At 44.6% G+C, this 19,557-nt stretch overlaps 1 protein-coding gene across 4 annotated transcripts in view; it reads right to left on the minus strand.

Annotated features, from left to right (window-relative positions):
- FARP1 (FERM, ARH/RhoGEF and pleckstrin domain protein 1) overlaps positions 1–18,815 on the minus strand; it is a 220,142-nt gene extending 201,327 nt beyond the window's left edge. For 3 of the 4 annotated variants that reach the window (XM_054822035.1, XM_054822016.1, XM_054822008.1), the window contains exon 1: positions 18,389–18,759. The gene's annotated coding sequence lies outside the window, so the exon portion shown is untranslated. Of the gene's footprint in view, positions 1–18,388 lie in introns of all 4 variants that reach the window. The other variant, XM_054822026.1, reaches the window with a different exon arrangement.
- Between the last annotated feature and the right edge of the window lie 742 nt (positions 18,816–19,557).

Below are 19,557 nucleotides of genomic sequence, written 5' to 3' on the forward strand. Positions count from 1 at the left end.
TTACATATTTTTTTATCCACCCTGGTGTCAACCTGTTCACTGTCCACAGCTTTGCTACTTCACAAGCTCTGTATTAAGCATTACGGCCATCTCCCACTACCGATTTTAAGTTAACGTTTCCAAGTTGTTGCTTCCACACTGAAACAATTTCACTCAAAATCCTGCTGAAATACTAGCAGACTGCTGCCAGCATTCAGGATCTGACCTCTCATTACTATTTACGGAAAACACATCCAAGAACTTAAAAATTTTCTTTGCCAGTTTCTCAGTGCTTTCACAGATCTGTGTTTCAGTTCTCTCTGAACTCATGCTACCACAGCAGGGAGGGCACAGCAGCCTCCAGCTTGTCCCAGCAGAGCCCACAGATTTTCATGGGGCTCCAAGGAAGCGCACGCAGACATGTCATGCAGCAGCCGTAGAACCAGTTGCTCTGCTACAGCCAGGCCACAGAATAAGACCAGAAATGAATGTTTTGTGTTACAGAAGATTCCCATCTATGCAAAAACAGCCCGTAAGAACCATAGAATGCTTTGGGTTGGAAGGGACCTCAAAGATCATCTAGTTCCAACCCCCCTGCCACGGGCGGGGACACCCTCCACTAGACCACGTTGCCCAAAGCCCCATCCAACCTGGCCTTGAACACTGCCAGGGAGGGGGCCTCCACAACATCTCTGGGCAACCTGTTCCAGTGCCTCACCACCCTCACAGGGAAGAATTTCTTCCTAATATCTGATCTAAACCTTCAGCTTAAACCCATTCCCCCTTGTCCTGTCACTACACTCCCTGATAAACAGTCCCTCACCAGCTTTCCTGTAGGCCCCTTCAGGTACTGGAAAGCCGCAATTAGGTCTCCTTGGAGCCTTCTCTTCTCCAGGCTGAACAACCCCAACTCTCTCAGCCTGACTTCATAGGAGAGGTGCTCCAGCCCCCTGATCATCTTCATGGCCCTCCTCTGGACTTGCTCCAACAGCTCCATGCCCTTCTTATGTTCAGGGCCCCAGAGCTGGATGCAGAATGATGGAACACTTCAGAAAGAGGGATGTTCCCCCCTGCTTTGGAAAGAAATCTTAATGGTTTCCATGTTTCTACATCTGGTTGGTTTTTTAAGGTTACAAAAGTGAAAATATGGCTCAATTTCTTTTCTCCTACCAATAGAGGCTGAATTTGAAGATGCACGCAGTTAAAGAACACCAACCTTTCCGGCTCACTGTGCAGACAAGGACTCTCTCAACAGGACGATTATCCAGGAATCCTGCACGGAAGTAGGTGTTGGAAAAGAACCCATTTACCTACCTGAAGAGAGGCATGGAAGCCCTTCCTCCCTCCTGCCCCTCCAAGAAATGCCACCTGGAATATTTCTGCCTGAAAAAAGTGATGTTTCTGCAGAAATCAAAAGAAGGCTGTACAGAGGCAACTTATGTCAACTTTTCAAGTACTTATAAAATGGTGCCAAAGAGGAGATAATGACTGTGGTACCAACTGCAAGTTTTAACTGACCAGCTAGGGTAACACTTCCGGGGAGGTATGAGCAATCCCTGGAATGTGTGCAAGTGGCTGAGTTGTACATGGCAACTCATATGTAGAATAAAAGGTTCACACCAGAAAGGATCTGAAGTCCTAACTATGCTAAAATAAACGCTAAACACAGTGTATTTATTTTCATAGAATCATAGAATGGTTTGGGTTGGAAAGGACCTCAAAGATCATCTAGTTCCAACGCCCCTGCCATGGGCAGGGATACCCTCCACTAGACCACATTGCCCAAAGCCCCATCCAACCTGGCCTTGAACACTGCCAGGGATGGGGCATCCACAACCTCTCTGGGCAACCTGTTCCAGTGCCTCACCACTCTCACAGTAAAGAATTTCTTTCTGACATCTAATCTAAACCTGCCCTCCTTCAGCTTAAGGCCATTCCCCTTGTCCTGTCACTCCATGCCCTTGTAAACAGTCCCTCTCCATCTTTCCTGTAGGCCCCTTCAGGTACTGGAAGGCTGCTATAAGGTCTCCCTGGAGCCTTCTCTTCTCCAGGCTGAACAATCCCAACTCTCTCAGCCTGTCCTCATAGGAGAGGTGCTCCTAGCCTTGCAATAATTTTGATAAGCTCTACTGGCTGTTGCAGATTACAGCAATAGAACTCATTTTGCTCAGTAACTGTACCACAATACTGAAAAGCTACCAACACACTTAATCTTTGCAGTAGGGCACTACAGAGGGGGAGGAAAAGTAACGAAAACGGCCACATGCAATACTATATGCTGGTGTCTAGCAAGTGCTAATTCTCCCCTTCTCCCAGTAAGATCTCCCCAGTTCACCTCTTGCATGCTTGGGAAAATCGCACTGTTCTCAGCCTGTGCAACGCCACAAGGTCAGCAGGAGCATCCTGTGGATGGAGGATAAACTGTTCCTACCCTTCAATTATCAGCTGTGTTCAAGGCCAAACCCTGCAGTCAGTTTCATCATTCACATTATCTCCTGGGTTTGCTCTGATGGATCCTGAGTTTCATCCCTATTTACCAAGCCTACACATTTTTTTCCTGTATCACTGCCTCAGAAAGTTCAGCCTCTAGGTGAATTACACTTCTTTGTTCACCAAGTCCTGAGGGTACTGGCAGATGAAGTTGCTAAGCCACTCTCCATTATATTTGAGAAGTCCTGGCAGTCTGGTGAAGTTCCCACTGACTGGAAAAGGGGAAAGATAACCCCCATTTTTAAAAAGGGGAAAAAGGAAGACCCAGGGAACTACAGGCCAGTCAGTCTCACCTCTGTGCCTGGCAAGATCATGGAGCAGACCCTCCTGGAGACTATGCTCAGGCACATGGAAAAGAAGGAGGTGATTGGTGACAGCCAACATGGCTTCACTAAGGGCAAATCATGCCTGACAAACTTGGTGGCCTTCTATGATGGGGTTACAGCGTTGGTGGACAAAGGAAGAGCAACTGACATCATCTACCTGGACTTGTGCAAAGTATCTAACACTGTCCTGCACGACATCCTTCTCTCTAAATTGGAGAGACATGGATTTGATGGATGGACCACTCAGTGGATATGGAATTGGCTGGAGTCGCACTCAAAGAGTTGTGGTCAACGGCTCAATGTCCAAGTGGAGACCAGTGATGAGTGGCGTTCCTCAGGAGTACTGGTATTGGAACTAGTGCTGTTTAACATCTTTGTCGGCAACATGGACAGTGGGATATCAGCAACATGGATGGCGTGTTCATGACACACAAGTCATGAACCTGACATTTTCATCCTTCTTGCAACAAAGTATGAGTCTTGCAACTACTACGATTAATTAGTAGTCAGTTAGGGAATAATTTGGGAAGCTTATGGCTTTGTTCTCATGCGTCTCAAGTGCTTAAGATGGGGAAATGGATAAACAAATACCTATGAAGTCAATGGATCTTGTAAGTTAAGGAAAAAAATGGGATTTTTTTAATGGAAGACAACATAATGAAAAAAAAAAGGTATGATTATTCAATCCTTTTAAAGTCTTTTCCCGCCAATTAGTAAATTCTAAGCATGAAGCACCAGCAGAACAGACAAATGCAATATTGCTTTAAGGGAAAATAAATAGTATGTTACCACAGCCCTCAGCTTGCAAAGTGACTGTGACTTTTTGCATGTTCTGCAAAAATAAGATATCCTTTAGGCAGTTCTCTTAATGGATTTGTTCAGCAAGGAGCCTTCAAAGTTGTATTTATCTAAAAAAAAAAATAAATTAGCAGCTGCCTCGGTCAGTAAGGAATACATACTGCCAGGCAGCAGAGAACCTCTGTTAATGGATGTAAGGCATAGTGGCACCTTACTGAATTCCTGTAGCAAAGTCATACTTGCTTGAAGGGTCTTAAAATGATCAGAAGTATATAAATATATAAACTCCTTATTAAAGACAATTTTTAAAACAAGGGTGACACATTAAAGCTTTCATAGTCTAACACATTTCTAACATCTTATGGAACAGAACCCATCCTTCACTAACATTTTTGGTATTTTATTCCCATTTTTTGTCTTTAGCATACCCAAGAAATTCCAAGATAAACTTCTGCTATCATCTTTCAGCTCAAAAAACAGAGACATACTAACCAAAATAGGTCATCATGCCTTACTAATACAGATAAAATGACTAAGTATACGGTAACAAAAGGGAACCTTGAGGTTATTAATCACTAACTGCTTTAGCTCAGCATAAAAATGAGTAAATACATTTCAAGAAAACAAATGTACAGAATATTTTATATAACACAGAAGATAGCAGTTAGAGAAATATTAAAATTCAGAAGTGAAGAGAGAGACTGACAGATCTCCTGGTCCAGTAACTAGGTTACACATGATCACAGAATCACAGGTCAGATCTTTCTGGAAAGCCAATTGCCATGAAGACAAACCCCTGCACAGTGAGTCCTCCTGAAGGGCTCCTTCCCGCTCTCTGTACTAGAAATGGATGACCTGGAGAAGAAAAGCTCCCCAGAGAACCAAGGGGATCCACAGCAAAGCAGCAAGGGAACAAATTGTTTGCAGCATAAAAAAAAGTGTAGGAGCATGTAAGGGATGTGGTTTGCAAGTTAAGTGGGAAGTTTAAAGATTTAGGAAGAATTAGAGCAGTTTTACACAGGCCAGTTTACCAGCAGGAAAGATCCCAAACAGTAAGATTGTAAATTATGGAGTAGGTTTTTTTTTCCTCTTTTAATAGAACCAGTGGTATTTAGAGACATCTGAAAGAAGCCTGAACAAAAACATCAGTCCTTATAGGGAGCACCCTTGAATCAGATTATAGATATACAAAAGAGAATTTAGGACCATTGCCAAGATTCTTATAAACACTAGCTCAAGCCTGCAGTTACCTAAAACTCGTCCTTTCAGTCAATCACTGAAAACACAGCTCTGCAGGCAATGGAAACAATAATAACCTCACCCTACAAATCACTGAACAAAACCTGAAGCAGGTAATATCAAGGGTAATTATCAGTCAGAAAAAAGGTCCTGTGCATTACAGAGTAAAAGATAAATGTTTAACTCTTCAAGGTGTCTAATCTGTTAAGTGACAGAAAAAAAAAAAGTGACTTGTAAATCCATGGAGGGGGGGAAGACTGATTTCTCTTAGTGGAAAAATAAGTGAGTTTAAAAAAAAATTAATCAGACATTAATAGCCATATTCTCTTAATAATTGATAGCTGCCTCACAACCCATGCATGTTTCTTAAAATTTTTCTTTCTTAATCACACAGTACAGAGCAAAGTACATGTAGAACTTACATGACAAAGTACAGAATTTCAAGACCTTTTTAAATTTGAATCTCGTGATGATCACAAGGCAAATCTTTAGTTGACTGTATTCTGCCACAGGGGAGAAGGGAAAAAAGCCTCTAACAAATCCATCAAGATAACTGTCCAATACAGGGCTTGTCGTTTGCAGTCCTTCTAAATCATACCAATCATATACAAGATCTGTTGCAACACTTAAAGGCTTCATGCCAAAAAAATTTTAGCTTTATTGGGCCATCAAAATCCCAGATGAGCCTCCAAAGATTTGCATTCCTTCCTTACTGTTAAGAAAGCTGTAGGACTAATGGAAAAAGAATATTATTCAAAACTTACATAGTTACACTTTTGTTGAAGAAATGAACAGCGAAGAAGTTCTGAGTCTCTATACCAGCAACGGTTTTGACTTACAAGCTTACCAAAACTTTACAAAACATGAACAGTGTGTCCTTTCACCACAGTTGCGTTAACAATGGAAAAGATAAATACAGGTATTATGGATCAATACTATAGAATGCTGTCACAGATAATAAGTGCATTAAAAAAGGGGTCTGAGAAATAAAAACATGTGGAATTCAAGAAGGCATAAGAAGTAAATGTTGTGCAAGTAATCAATATAGTCAGGTTTGGAGAGCACCAAATAATTCTTACTACCTGAAAACCTCATAAAAGTAGCACCAGTAATACCCTACCTTCATTAAAGGAATGATTCAGACTGCAGACTCTTTGCCCTTTATTTCAAGAAGAAAAGCCATATATTCATTAATTTCTAGTGAATAAATACGTTTCCTTAATCTTAGCCTTGCAATGGTGACAGTACTGTTGGATTTGGTTTTGCTCACAAACTGTCATTAAAACTAAGACAGAGGAATGGTTCTTCCCAGGACTGCCAACAGCAGCACACATGACGTGCAGAAATAGAAATCACAGAACCTCAATTTACATCATGTTTTTCTTTCACCCTGAACAAAATTCAGCCTTACTAGTGAATCAGAAAACAGCATAACACACTACGAAACCACTGAAAGTATACGTGTATGGGAATTTCAAAGAGGGGAAAGAAGGTGGAAATAAAGGGTAGACAAAAGAAACAGGCATAAAGAAATGGGTTACTGTTCTTCCCTCTAACATGAACTAATTGCATACTGGGTAAGGATAAGCCCCCGCGACATTCCATGCGTTCAAAGGTCAGACTTCTGCTTTTCAACTGCCCCTGTCAAATCTTACTCCCTGAAGAGAACAGTATGAAGCTGCCCCATAGCGCACAGACTCTCAGACTTCGGGTTTAAGGATTCTGTCTCTGTGCAGCATAGTATTACATCAGGCACCACCAACACAGCCCTCAAAGATGAGCACTGTAACAAAGCACACTTAAACAAGAAGTACAAACAACAAGCAGTGAGAAGCCAAGAGCTTCTAAAGCCTATTCTGTCTATTCCAAAATAACAGGGATGTGGTATTAACACAATTGTATTCACTTTATTAACATTCAAAGGACTCATTTCACCTATGTTGCTGTGTGACTTTAATTCAAAAATGGAGCTCCTCCCTCTTGATGCTTTAAGAGCATCGATGTGGGACAAGCCTGGCCCCACTAAAAGCACCCAGCCAACAGGGACCCCCTGCATCCCTGTGCTCAGGTACACAGGAACCACTCCAGCTGCCACACCAGGTAATAAAAATCTTTCTTTCCCAAACGCAGAACTACACATACATAAGGTAGAGCCCTCAAAACAAGCACCCGGATCATTGCTATTCCTCCCTGCAGTGCTCCACAGCACGAGGAATTTGATTAAACTTCCTCAACAGGAGAGCACTAAATAAACACTGTAAATTAAACAAAACTATGCTGATGATCTAGTTGCAATTACTTCCAATTGATTTGAGTCTTTATTGTCCCCTCAAGCTTTAAACTTCGTAGATAAAAAAGGATCAGGCCTTACTGGAGGAATACCGAAGAAGGAGTTATGAAACTTTCCTTAAACACATTCAAAAGTAATCAGACTAGCTTGTCTTTCTGACAAGATTCCAATTAAAGTTAGCCTGGAAATCTAATGAAAAAAATAGGCTATTCCAGGATTTGTCATAAACAAGCAAGTTAATGCTTAGAATAAATTCAATTGTTGGTTAATAGACCCACACAGAAATCATAAATTGCTGCAGCATATTTTATTTCACAAAAGTCAGACACTGCCAAAAGACTTTAGGAACCTTTTACCCAGCTGATACTGTACAATCCAGCTCTCAGGCATTTCAGCCTTCTCCAAATTGAGCCAAACTGTCACTTGATTGCAACAGGAAACATGCGCACATGAGTGCACTGGGGTTGCTTACTGCAATTCAAATATTCTATGGGAAAACAAAAGCAGGTATTCTTACTCCACTCCTGGGAACTCCTCTACAGAAAAATCCTGGAGTTACCTGCAGATTTTCAAATATCCTCTTAGGTCCTGTTATATATTATCAGGTTGGTTTTATAACTAATTTTCAGATATTAATTTCATTAGGCTCAATATACTTGCAACAGCCAGACCTATTATTCTGATTAATTTTCTCTTCCATGTCTCCAAATCACATTTTCCTTGCCAAGCTGGAACTGTTCTCAGATCGCCATTCTCTAAAATTCATTCTGCTCCAAGGTAAACCCAGAACTGCCGCAGATACAAGGCTTTACAACTTCTAGAAGCATTTTACATTTTTCTGTAGACATTTTTTAGATGTATAGCTACCATTTTTCCTTCACACACATCCAAGCTTCAGTTCCAATCTTAGAGTGCTTTTAAGTGCAAAGAACTTTGTTCAGGTTGGAGGAGGCATTTTGGTTTAACAAAAGCAGGCAGAAAAGTAGAATATAGACTCTCCTTAGGATTTTTTTCTATTGAACTGTGTTTACACTAAAATGAAAATTCATTGAGCTTTCTTAAAGGACAGACATCACCTAATTCTGCAGCTATAATTATCCTCATAGCACACTGGTTTTGCAGAGAATCCGAATCCAGAGATGAAGGGGCATACTGAGCTCTCCCCGTTACCGTCTTTACATGACACTGGGAGGAAAAATGTAGCTCTGTTATTTGCATCCATCTATTATGGTACACACTTGAACAGCTCACCATCTTACAGCTAACTACTTCAGCTTTAATGAGGTTCCTCTTTGTCTGTGCATTAGATGTTCTCATCACCTATTTTCCACTCAAAGTATTTTAAATAATAACATAAAATATGTACTTTCAAACATTACTTTCACTTTTAAGGAAAGGAACTTTGAAGGAAAATTTGATAGTTTTATCTACTGCCCAGTGAAATTTTACCAAAAGACCTAAGGGACTCAAAGCAACCCTAGCAAACACTTAAGAACAATACTGCATTCAGTTTGAATGCTTTCACAAACATGTCTGAATTTTCTTGAATATATAGATTGTTGGGTTTGTTTGCTGAGGAAAATGAAAAGTCTACAACTTGGTTCCAGAAAAAGAAAATATTTCTGCACTCCAACTTCTCAACATACATACAAACACATACATACACGCTATTCCATCACAACGGTGATCTAATTTTTCAGTCATATGCTTGTAGCATGCATTTTGTCAACATCTTTGTCAGCGACATGGACAGCGGGATCGAGTGCACCCTCAGCAAGTTTGCCAACGACACCAAGCTGTGTGGTGCGGTTGACATGCTGGAGGGAAGGGATGCCATCCAGAGGGACCTGGACAGGCTGGAGAGGTGGGCCCGTGCGAACTGCATGAAGTTCAACAAGGCCAAGTGCAAGGTCCTGCACATGGGTCAGCGCAATCCCAAGCACAACTACAGGCTGGGCGAGGAATGGATTGAGAGCAGCCCTGAGGAGAAGGACTTGGGGGTGTTGGTGGATGAGAAGCTCAACATGAGCCGGCAGTGTGCACTTGCAGCCCAGAAAGCCAAACCACATCCTGGGCTGCATCAAAAGAGGTGTGACCAGCAGGTCGAGGGAGGTGATTCTGCCCCTCTGCTCCGCTCTGGTGAGACCCCACCTGGAGTTCTGCATCCATCTCTGGGGGCCCCAGTACAGGAGAGACACGGAGCTGTTGGAGCGAGACCAGAGGAGGGCCACGAAGCTGCTCAGAGGGCTGGAGCACCTCTCCTGTGAAGTCAGGTTGAGAGAGTTGGGGTTGTTCAGCCTGGAGAAGAGAAGGCTCCGGGGCTTACCAGTTTCTGAAGGGGGCCTACAGGAAAGATGGGGAGGGACTGTTTATCAGGGAGTGTAGTGACAGGACAAGGGGTAGTGGGTTTAAGTTGAAGGAGGGTCGATTTAGATGAGATGTTAGAAAGAAATTCTTTACTGTGAGAGTGGTGAGGCACTGGCACAGGTTGCCCAGAGAAGCTGTGGATGCCCCCTCCCTGGAAGTGTTCAAGGCCAGGTTGGATGAGGCTTTGGGCAACGTGGTCTAGTGGAGGGTGTCCCTGCCCACAGCAGGGGCGTTGGAACTAGATGATCTTTGAGGTCCCTTCCAACCCAAACCATTCTATGATTCTATGCCGTTATTAGTCCCTAGCTCTCCTCCATCACGTACTTTCCCTTCATTCAGGGGGACAGGAATGGCTTCCTTGTGTTGGGTTTTCTCAAGCAGAGAGCTACCATCAAGTGTCATTTTGTTCGTCCATTGCTTCAAATGATCCTTGAAGCGTTATTACAACTAGAAACTGCTCCGACGATTTCTCTGGTGTCTTAGCGTGCACTGCACACAAAATTAACGGATAAATGCTCATGTTCAAGGTATTGCTTGATGATAATTTCTTGTTTCAGAATCTGAAATAGTCCTTGATTTCCTTTTAAAAAGCTGGATAACTGGAGGTAAACTTCACACGGCTATCCTACCTCTTACACCATCAGTTTGGTACTTCATTGGATAAAAGCTCAGTACTTCATGGGTACGGAAAGCATTTCCAGATAACTGTGGGAAATGCACTTGGTGCCAATGCAGCCAAGGGTTTTTATAAAGATTTCACTTTCTGGACAGACTTCATCAGTGTTAGGTTTGTTTCCTACCCACTAAGAGCCACTATGTAAATGTGCTCATGTCTGGTGACCAACAGAGCTAATAAAAATTGGTTTCCACCCCACTGATACTCTTCCCTCAGCCCCTGCCCAACAAAAAGCCAGCTGCTGCACGGCTCCTGTCCTGCCAGCCCTCCTGACCCCTCCCTCAACACTGTCCTATTTACTCACTGCTAATTAGAAGCTACGAGGCTGCATTTGCTTTGAGCAGTACCTATGTGACTGCCCAGCCAACACACATGCCAATCTGGCAGCTGACAGGCAACACAGATGACCTCCAGCAACAGCTGCAATGATTTAAGTCTCTCCTCTAATACTTATTTTTTAATTAAGCTTCATTGTTTGTCTAATATGGTTGAAGATGTCCAACAATTTACAGAGGTATAGACAGAGTATAACCAGAAACAAAGAGGCAACATCACCATTCAAGCCTTAATTGTAAATAACACAGGGGGAGGGGAAAAAAAAAAAAAAAAAAAAGAGAGAGAGCTGGAAATACCTGCCCCAACAAATTACCAACAGCAACTTCTCTCCTACAGGTCTATTTAGAAATTCTTCTCTCAGAAGTTCACTTCCAACTCACTCGTTTTAGGCAAGCGGATCCTTCATCCTTGAAATTGTGCTATTTGTGACTTATCTCAAAATTCAAATATTATTAGAAAACGCAGAGCTGTGAGCAGCACTTAATTAGAATGCCTTTTAAAACCTTTTTTATATTCAAATGGCAGGGTCACTTTCCCTTCTCTCCACTGCAATACTATCATGCCATCTGTTTTGTATTTGTTTTATTTATTTGCTATCAAGGCACTTTGAGGATATTTTCTGCTAGCTTCAGGTTCAATATTTATTGACTGTAGATTCTAGGTACCTTCTCCTTTTTATTTGTTTTATATTTCTTTTCACGTTTTCTAGGATTTTATTTTTCATAGTACTGAAAATTATGCTCAACATTTCAAAGGACACGGGGGAAAAAATGGCGCTCTGCACCAAAACATTAAACAATTTTATTTTACACATTGCACCAATTAATTCAGATAAACTGTAAAAAATGGCTAATGAACAACACAGGTTACAACAGCACAACCATACAGCTGAACTTCCTACATGCACATACTGATGCCTCTGTTTAAAAAGCAACAAAAATATTAAATGTTTAACATGTTAAAAGGTAAACATTAATGGTTTCAGGTCTTACAAATGCAATGCTGAACAGAGATTTTTCAGGAGGAATTTCCACAAAAATAAGATAAAAGCTGAGGTATTCAAATAAAAAGACTGAAAGTTACCTCCAAGGAGGCTAATCTTATAGGTTCACACAAAAAAAAGTTTAACTTCCATAAGGTACTGAGACTACTTGGTACATAAAGTTGTACAAACTCTTAATTCTCCAAAAGGTACAGCAACTGAATGTTCCCTTCCTCATTCTCCCTTTAATATTTTTCATACTGTTATGGGCCTGAATACTAACTGCTCCCTGGAAAATAGGAAACTTCTGCAGATTCTTACTTTTACAAGAGCTTTACCTTCCTTTTTAGCCTTGATATTTGAGAAAATAACCTCAGGCAGGACAAACTAAACAAATTGTACTTTTCTTTAATCTGAAAAAGACACTACTATTATACACCACAGCAAGAGCTGGCCAGAGCCTTCTCAGTTGTAATCACTATTATTGCAATCATAAGACTGCAGAGAGTTAACAAAATAAAAACAAATGAAATTCATTTCACTGTGATGGTAAATCATAAGCAGCAGCAAACTCCAGGATAATTAGGGAAACGAGAAATAGGAATGGAAGAACAGAAAAATCATTCCTCAACCCCCAAAAGACACTCTATCCTCCCTCTCCATAATTGTAGGAAGACCAGGGTGGCCAGGGAAATGCTCCAAGTCCGTCTGATACCTGCTGTGTTCCCAGAGCCTCTGAACGATGGGAAGCCCTGTTCCAATCGAATAGAGATATCACCACATCCTCTCTTTTCCTCCTAAAAGAGGTTTATTTTTAAGATTTATTTTCACCTATTTACTAACACAAAACACCTCCCATATAAGTAGCATGAAAGTCTGCTTTGCATTCTTGCCTCTCTTTGCGCAAGACTATGTTTTAAACCCACCTTGTAACAGAAAAAGGCAACTACCGAAGACATACTTACCATTTCATATAATTTAATAGTAATCTTCCCCTCCCCTGAACTTCCAGGCCAAAATCAATGCTGTACAAACCTGCCGAACAGGAAGCCTAATTATTCTAACATGTGCAACTGAAGCGATAGGGAGTTTCAGAGTAAAACTGATAAGGAGAGACATAAAAGACTAATGAGCAGCCTGCTGGTGCTCCATTGCTGGGCTAGCAAAGGTCCCTGCGGAACACCTTTGGTATTGTTCAGTGGGGAGACAGAGGCTGGGACATGTCCAAAAATAACACTCAGAGATGGAAGAAATGAACACACAATGTCTGCAGCTCAAGTGCTTAATCCGGGCAACAGAAAAAAAATTTTTTGAAAGAGCGTAACCAACAGAAAAATGAATGATGCGGAGCAGAAAGAGCCAATTAAATGTATACAGGTTACTGAGCAGCTACACCCTTTGTGCTACATTTGCTATTTGAATAAACTGACAAATGTCTTCTTGACCTGTGCCTGTGGTGCAGGTGACTGAAAATAAGGGTCCTTGATTAAGGAGACACAGTTGTCAGTATTATTAGTGACCAGCGATCAAACAACTGGTCCTGCAATAATCAGGAGTGAAAGATGCAGAAAGGCCGACAGTGGCCCGCAGAAGCCTTAGACCAGAGAAGGAAGCAGCCAACAATATCAACTCTTGCCAATTACTGCTAGGTTTTCCACCAGTAAGTCATCTTTTCACCTATAGAAATGTGTGCTCTTCCCTATCAATGTTTTTGCACGAGACAGTCCAGGTACTCCAGCAGCTTGCCACAGACGCAATGATCCCATTTCCTCTACATATATGGAGCATATGCACTCACTGCCTGCACTCAAACGCAGTTGTTTCAAGCAGGGATGGCTTGCTACTAACATCTCTGTTCAGAAAGTTACAGCTTTTCCTCAAACAAAATTTTCCACGTGACATGTCTCCCGCTGCAGAATTTCTATAATATTTTGTGTATTATACACCTAAATACCTTGTGTATTACCGAAACAGATGCTTTGGGGAAACCTATACTTTGGGGGACATGTGGAGGGTCCCCTTTGGTTGCACAACTTACCCTTTTCACTTCTATGTTAACATAGCCAATGAGGGAGAGATCTTGAAAGGGTAATTTAAAGAGTCTTACAAGACAGTAGAATCACAGGTCAAATTGGACTGTAATTATCTCTTTAAGTACTTTCTCCCAAATTCAGTCACTCTGCAAGGTCCAAACCATTACTTTGGCCCCCCAAGTCAGCATATTTGGAAGAAAACTGGGACTGAAGTCATCGTTAACATTACTACTCATTTGAGAAATCTTGTACCATGGGACAGCAACCTCCAGCACTGATGCCACGGTAGCTAAAAACCTGATTTTAATGGCAAGCAGCAGAGCGCTGCATAGGCCAGGCACCACCAGTAAGGGCACCAGCAACACCACCTCAGAGACAGAGACACCGTCTCCCACCTTTCAGTGGGCTTTACCACTACACTCAATTTATAACCTGGGAAAGAAAACATAGCCTGGAAAGACCATCCCTGCCTTATACTAACATACCACCCAACCACTTGCAAGTATTCCTCATGACTAGCAACAAACATGTACTGTACAGAAATCTGGTACTGTAAACCTCAGTATGCAGACTTCATGGCTTGAGAATGTTCTTTCCTCCATTTTATAGAGCGACACAAAACCAGATTTTACTGTACATACTTTACTGCATAACATTCAAGGGCACATTACAAAAAAATCACAGTTCCCTCTGAGATCAACAGAAAACAGAACTTTAGCACCTCCGTGAATTTCACCAACAAGGCTTCACTTTATTTGAGAACTGAGTCACCATTCTTTTTTTTAAGTCCTTTCTGACAACCAAACATTAAAAATTTCTTCCATTTATATTTCCAGATCAAAAAAAAAAAATGTTTCATACCCTGTGTCTCAACTCTCCCAAAAGGCGTAACATATTTTCATTTCTCATAATATTTAATGAAGTCCACTTTGTTACAGACAAGACTGAAAAGCTCATCATGCTGCAATTGATTACAAACAAGATAGTGCCCATATCTGATAAAGACTGACCTAATTGTCTGATTTCGCCTACATTTCTGCAGGCCAAGTTTACTGACATTTTGCACAAATTCAAAGCTGGCTGAGCCTGATGACCCTTTATACCTCTGTAACTAGTCTTCTGTGCCTTTACAACCAGAAAAGCAAGTTGCCCCTTTAGGTCTCCCTAATTCAGCAGTCTGCAAACTATAAACATCACCATCTACTCAGCACCTACCAGTCAGAAAAGTACAGGGGAAAATAAAAAATAAAATAAAAGATACACAAACTATAACCTTTCAAGGTCATGAAATTAAGTCTGGAAAGGTCCTTTTAAGATAAACATGCCTTTTTCTAGAAGAACAGAAAAAGCAGGGCAAGAAGTTGGTGGACCCAAATTCAATAAAGAGCATTCTTATCATGCTTTCCTAAAAAAAGACAGTATGAAATAAGGACACTGGCACAGACAAGCACCATGAAAAAACAATGAAAAAACCCCCCACAAATCAGAAACCCAAAACAGTAAGTTTAGTCCCATCATTATCATCACAGGACAGTATGAAAAGTATAATGCACTTGATTCTGTACTAGAACGTAACCGAGATTAATAATACAGAGGTTTAACTGCAGAAAACACCTACTAGAACTTCATTTATGATCAGGTTTTGCAACCCAATCCTACAGTTGCAAAAAATACTTCCTAATTATGAATGTAAGTTTAAAAAGATGAGTCGAGTCAATTCTACTGGAGTGAAGTTCTGGATCCAGATCTGTGCTGCAGTCACAGCAAGACACAAATCTGCGTTTCCCCGGGCAAAGCTGAGGGGAGGATGAGGTCAGAGCACTGACCTGCACTTCAAATTCCAGTCCTGGGAAAGAGGGACCAACAACCATTAACGACCACCTAAGATGCAAGTCCTCTGGAGTCTTCCACCTTGCAAAACCTGAGGGGACCCACTCAGCCAGCAACATTCACATTAATCTTTAACCCTTTGGCAGCCCTGAAGTTTCTCTGCCCACGAGCCAACTTTTCAGTGCAAACGCTGTGAAAACAATATGGTCCCACAGACCATATTTCCCAGCTTTGTGCCCTAACAGATCCCAGTTTGGGAGTCACGGCACTAGTCAGTCCCTTTTAGAAATCCATGCCAGCCAAAGATTTAATGAAAGATATTTCAAACCAGGGAACCATTTCTTTTGGGTAGCTCCATCACAAAGCATACATAATCTAAAAAGCTGCCAACACTGGCAGCCTTGTATTCATCAGTGTCAAGAATTTTTATATATTTTTAAAAAGAGATGCTAATTTTCATCATATATGAATTTCTTAAGTGGAAGTTTGGATTTTTTCCTAAGTCAAATTAACCTAACATGAGCGGGGAAATTTTACTGAATAGCTCTATAAATTCAGAATTCCACATGTGAATTTTAATGCAGAAATAAATCTTCTAAACCAAATCTTTCTCTTTTCTTTTTCAAACCATCACATTTATGTAGTGTTTTCCCTTTGGTCATTTATAATCCACAAGTGTCTTTCAACAGGTTTGGTTACAAGTAGCATGTGCTAAGCTATTGATCACAAAATGACTAAGAACTGTGTCAATGGGGGGGGGGGGGGGAGGGGGGCAGTGTGTGGAGATTTCCAACTTGAAGTTCAGCCATTAAATAAAAGTCAGGCTTTAGTATTACACATTCAACCTCTTACCAACTTCTGACATTTTGAAGTCCCACATTACTGTGTGTTAAACATTCTGCCCACTTTCCTAGTTTATTTGGCTTGTTCGAGAAAATAGAGTGCAGAAGGAAAAACAAACACAATTTAATTGGCTATACACAAGATACTGCAAAAAGCAAGCAGAAAAATACAGCTTTCTAACCCCTTCCCGTGATGATGACAGTTGGTCCTACTGCCAACGATCTCTTCCACAGACACACTGGAACTTAAGTCTGTGGGGATAAAAGAGGTTACAGTGCACTTGGGCTGCTATATCGACATCTAAGCTTTCAAAAATAGCTGTTGTAATTCCGTCTATTACACAAAACCCCTTATCTCTGCTATTTACAAAGAAAAGAGACTCTACCCAATCCTAGAGCAAAACTATACCTAAGAGAACAAAGCTCTGAATTAGAAAGCAAAAACATTAAGCAGGATCCTCAAGCCACAGAATTATTTACACTTCGGTCAGCACCAGATACTTCTGGTACCAGGGTAGGCCAGGGCAAAGGGGAAAGCAGCTCTCACCTGGCTGTACTAACAACCCAGTCCTCACACACAGAGCTTACCAGCAAGGTGCACGTCAGGGTAACTACAAGCCCCAGGATGCACCGCAGCAAGCACAGCACATACAGCTCCAGTCCGGTCCTGTCAGGTCAACCAGCACAGAGTTTCAAGACCCCGGGCAGGTCGGACATGTGAGGCACAGCTAAGAGGATTTTGTACTTTCTTGGTACGCAGGACCATTTCTAAAAGGCTCAGATCCACTAATTAGCTAGATACCGCAATTCTCCCATAAGCATCTGTAAGTAGGGGAAGAAGATATCTTGATTCAGAAGAATGTTTGGGGCTTTTCTTAACTGGACTCGAGAATTTTGTTTTTGTTGGCTTGATTCCAACATCAGCTGCTTGCTGTAAATACATATTGGAAGCAATACAAGGAGCAAGAATGAAAGTATCTGAGAGATACAAATAATAAAACTGCTGAGTGATACTGTTCCCTTAGAACAATCATCTTTGCACTCTCCAGGGACAAATGTCTGAAAGAAAACCTGGTAAAAAGGTTGTGACCGAAAAAGATACGCTACGCATTTCATTTATTTCATGCCAGCAATCAAGCAAATCCAGCAACTTGGAAAAAACATCCAAAGTGTTTGTGTCTGCTTTAAAAGAAAAAGAAAAGCAGCCGAATCACAAAAGATAAGGCCTACTACACATGAGCTCCCACTCTGAAAATAAACTTCTGTTTACTCAAAACTTTCCCCGGCGGTTCATGCCTGATGCAGGCCGGTCATACTGCAGAGCGGGAAACGCTGGGTTTTGAAAGCAGCGAACTTTCCAGCTCGGGCAGGGGCGAGGGGACGGCAGAGGCGTCGAAGGAACCAGGCTGGAGCCACCCCGCCGCACCCCTGGGTGTGAAGGCGGAGGAAGCGCCGTTAAGAGCCGCTCAGGGAACCCAGGGAGGTGGCACTGGCCTGCGCCCGCACATACTGCCTCCCGGGCCGGGCCGTCCTCCCCGGGCCGCCCTGGGGCCGAGGCGGGGAGGGAGCCGCGCTGCCCTCGCACGCCCCCCGGAATCGGCACCTCCCCGCCTCCCTCCGCGGGCTGCCGGCCTGGGCTAAACCCTTCCTTGGGCCAACGGGAATGTCCGTCCTTCCAACTCCGCCCGTCACCAAGCGTCCCCTCAGGGCTCCCACCGCACGGACGCCCGGAGCGTCCCACCCGCCGTCGGGCAACTGCCGGGGGGTCGCCCCCGGAGCCGGGACCGGGTCCCAGCCCGGGGGCGAAACAAAAGGCACCAAGTTGAGCGGCCGCCCTCCCCGCCACCGCCCGGACTGCGCCCAGCCGCGGTGGCCTGGGGGAAGCGGGGGAGGGAAGGCGGTCTGGGCGCCGCTCGGCGCGCTGCCTTCTCGCGGATTACCCGCGGTAATGGGATTAAGCGGGACTGAGCGGCGCCCGCGGGGTGTCCACTCGGCAGCGCGGCCCCGCGGCTGTCACCGCCCGCGGAGGGGGCGGCAGTACCGGGGGCGGCGTGGGCGTCTCTCCCCGCCGCCGGCGCCCTCACCACCCCGCGGGCGGGTCCCGCCGCCTGCTCCGCAACCCTCGCCGCGGTGCCCGGCGGGGCGGGCGCCACCCGCTACCGCTCCCGCCCGGCCCCATTGTTCGCCGTGCCGCCCTTACCGTATGTGGGGCTGGGGCTGCGCGGGCTCCCGCGGGCTCTCCTCGCTGCGGCTGGTGCAGGGGCAGTCGCGCTTGGCCGCCGGAGGTCCGAGCCATTAAAAGCTCCGCGGGGAGGAGAAGGAGGAGGCGGTGGCAGGAGTGGTGGTGGTGGCGGCGGGGGGAGGAGGAGGAGGACAGCGGGGGGCTCGCAGGAGCAGGGTCGCCATGTCCGGCTTTGCAGCGGGGGGGAAGCCCACCGGGCCGGGCGCTGAGGAGAAAGGGGACAGGCGGCGATGGAGGCGGGGAGGGGTCTTACTGCCGCCTGCAGACCGGGGGAGCGGGAACTGGACGCCTCTCGCCGCGCTACCGCGGCTGCACCTCCCCTAACCCTGCCCCCTCCCGGAGGGGGAGCCGCCGGCGGGAGGAGGCGGCCGAGAGCCCCCTCCAGCGTTCACAGGCGGCGGCTCGCCATGGCCGCTCGCCTCAGCGCTGCCGGCAGCGGAGGGAGCGGAGCGCCCGCCCCCGCAGTGCCGCCCGGCCGCAGGTACCCGGGTAGCCCGTCGGGGGGCGGGGAGGAGGAGCAGCGAGCACTGTGCGGTGCCGGAGGGGACTCCAGATACCCTCCTTCTCCTCCTCCCAGGCACCAGAAGGGCTGGGCAGTGCCCAAGTGGCCGCGGCGTGAGGGAAGGGTTAAAGCAGGCTGCACCCGCTCGGCCGGGGGGCGGCCGTGAGGGGAGGGCGGCTGCGAGGGGTGAGGCGGCCCGTGAGGGTGGCGGGGCCTCCCTTCCCGCCTCGAGCTGGTGCCCCGGCCAGGGGGGAGGGGAGGCCCTACGCGATCGCTGCCCCTTTCTGTGGAATTTGGGGACAATCCGACGTGGGGGCCCTCCGGGTCACGGGGGCCCGCAGTAAGGTTGTCCCCTGCTGCCCTTGGAGAGGGAACTGGTTCACTCACCGGCAGCCGAGAGGCTGTTAAACTAGGTGGCCCGTTGGAGGAACCAGGACATTGCCTCAAGGGGTCTGTGCAAACCCATTAATACCCCGGCTTTTTCGCTTTAGGAGGGGTGAACAGAACAATGCTTGATTTACCAAGAGGTACCCCTCCATGCTCATCACAGTCCAAGTGCTTCCCTGAGGCGCCAGAGAAACCAAAGGACTAGGTGTATGGGTAGTGTATTCACGTTTATGGTTAG

Source organism: Grus americana, chromosome 1 (genome assembly GCF_028858705.1).
Source record: "Grus americana isolate bGruAme1 chromosome 1, bGruAme1.mat, whole genome shotgun sequence".
Lineage (NCBI taxonomy): Eukaryota > Metazoa > Chordata > Aves > Gruiformes > Gruidae > Grus > Grus americana.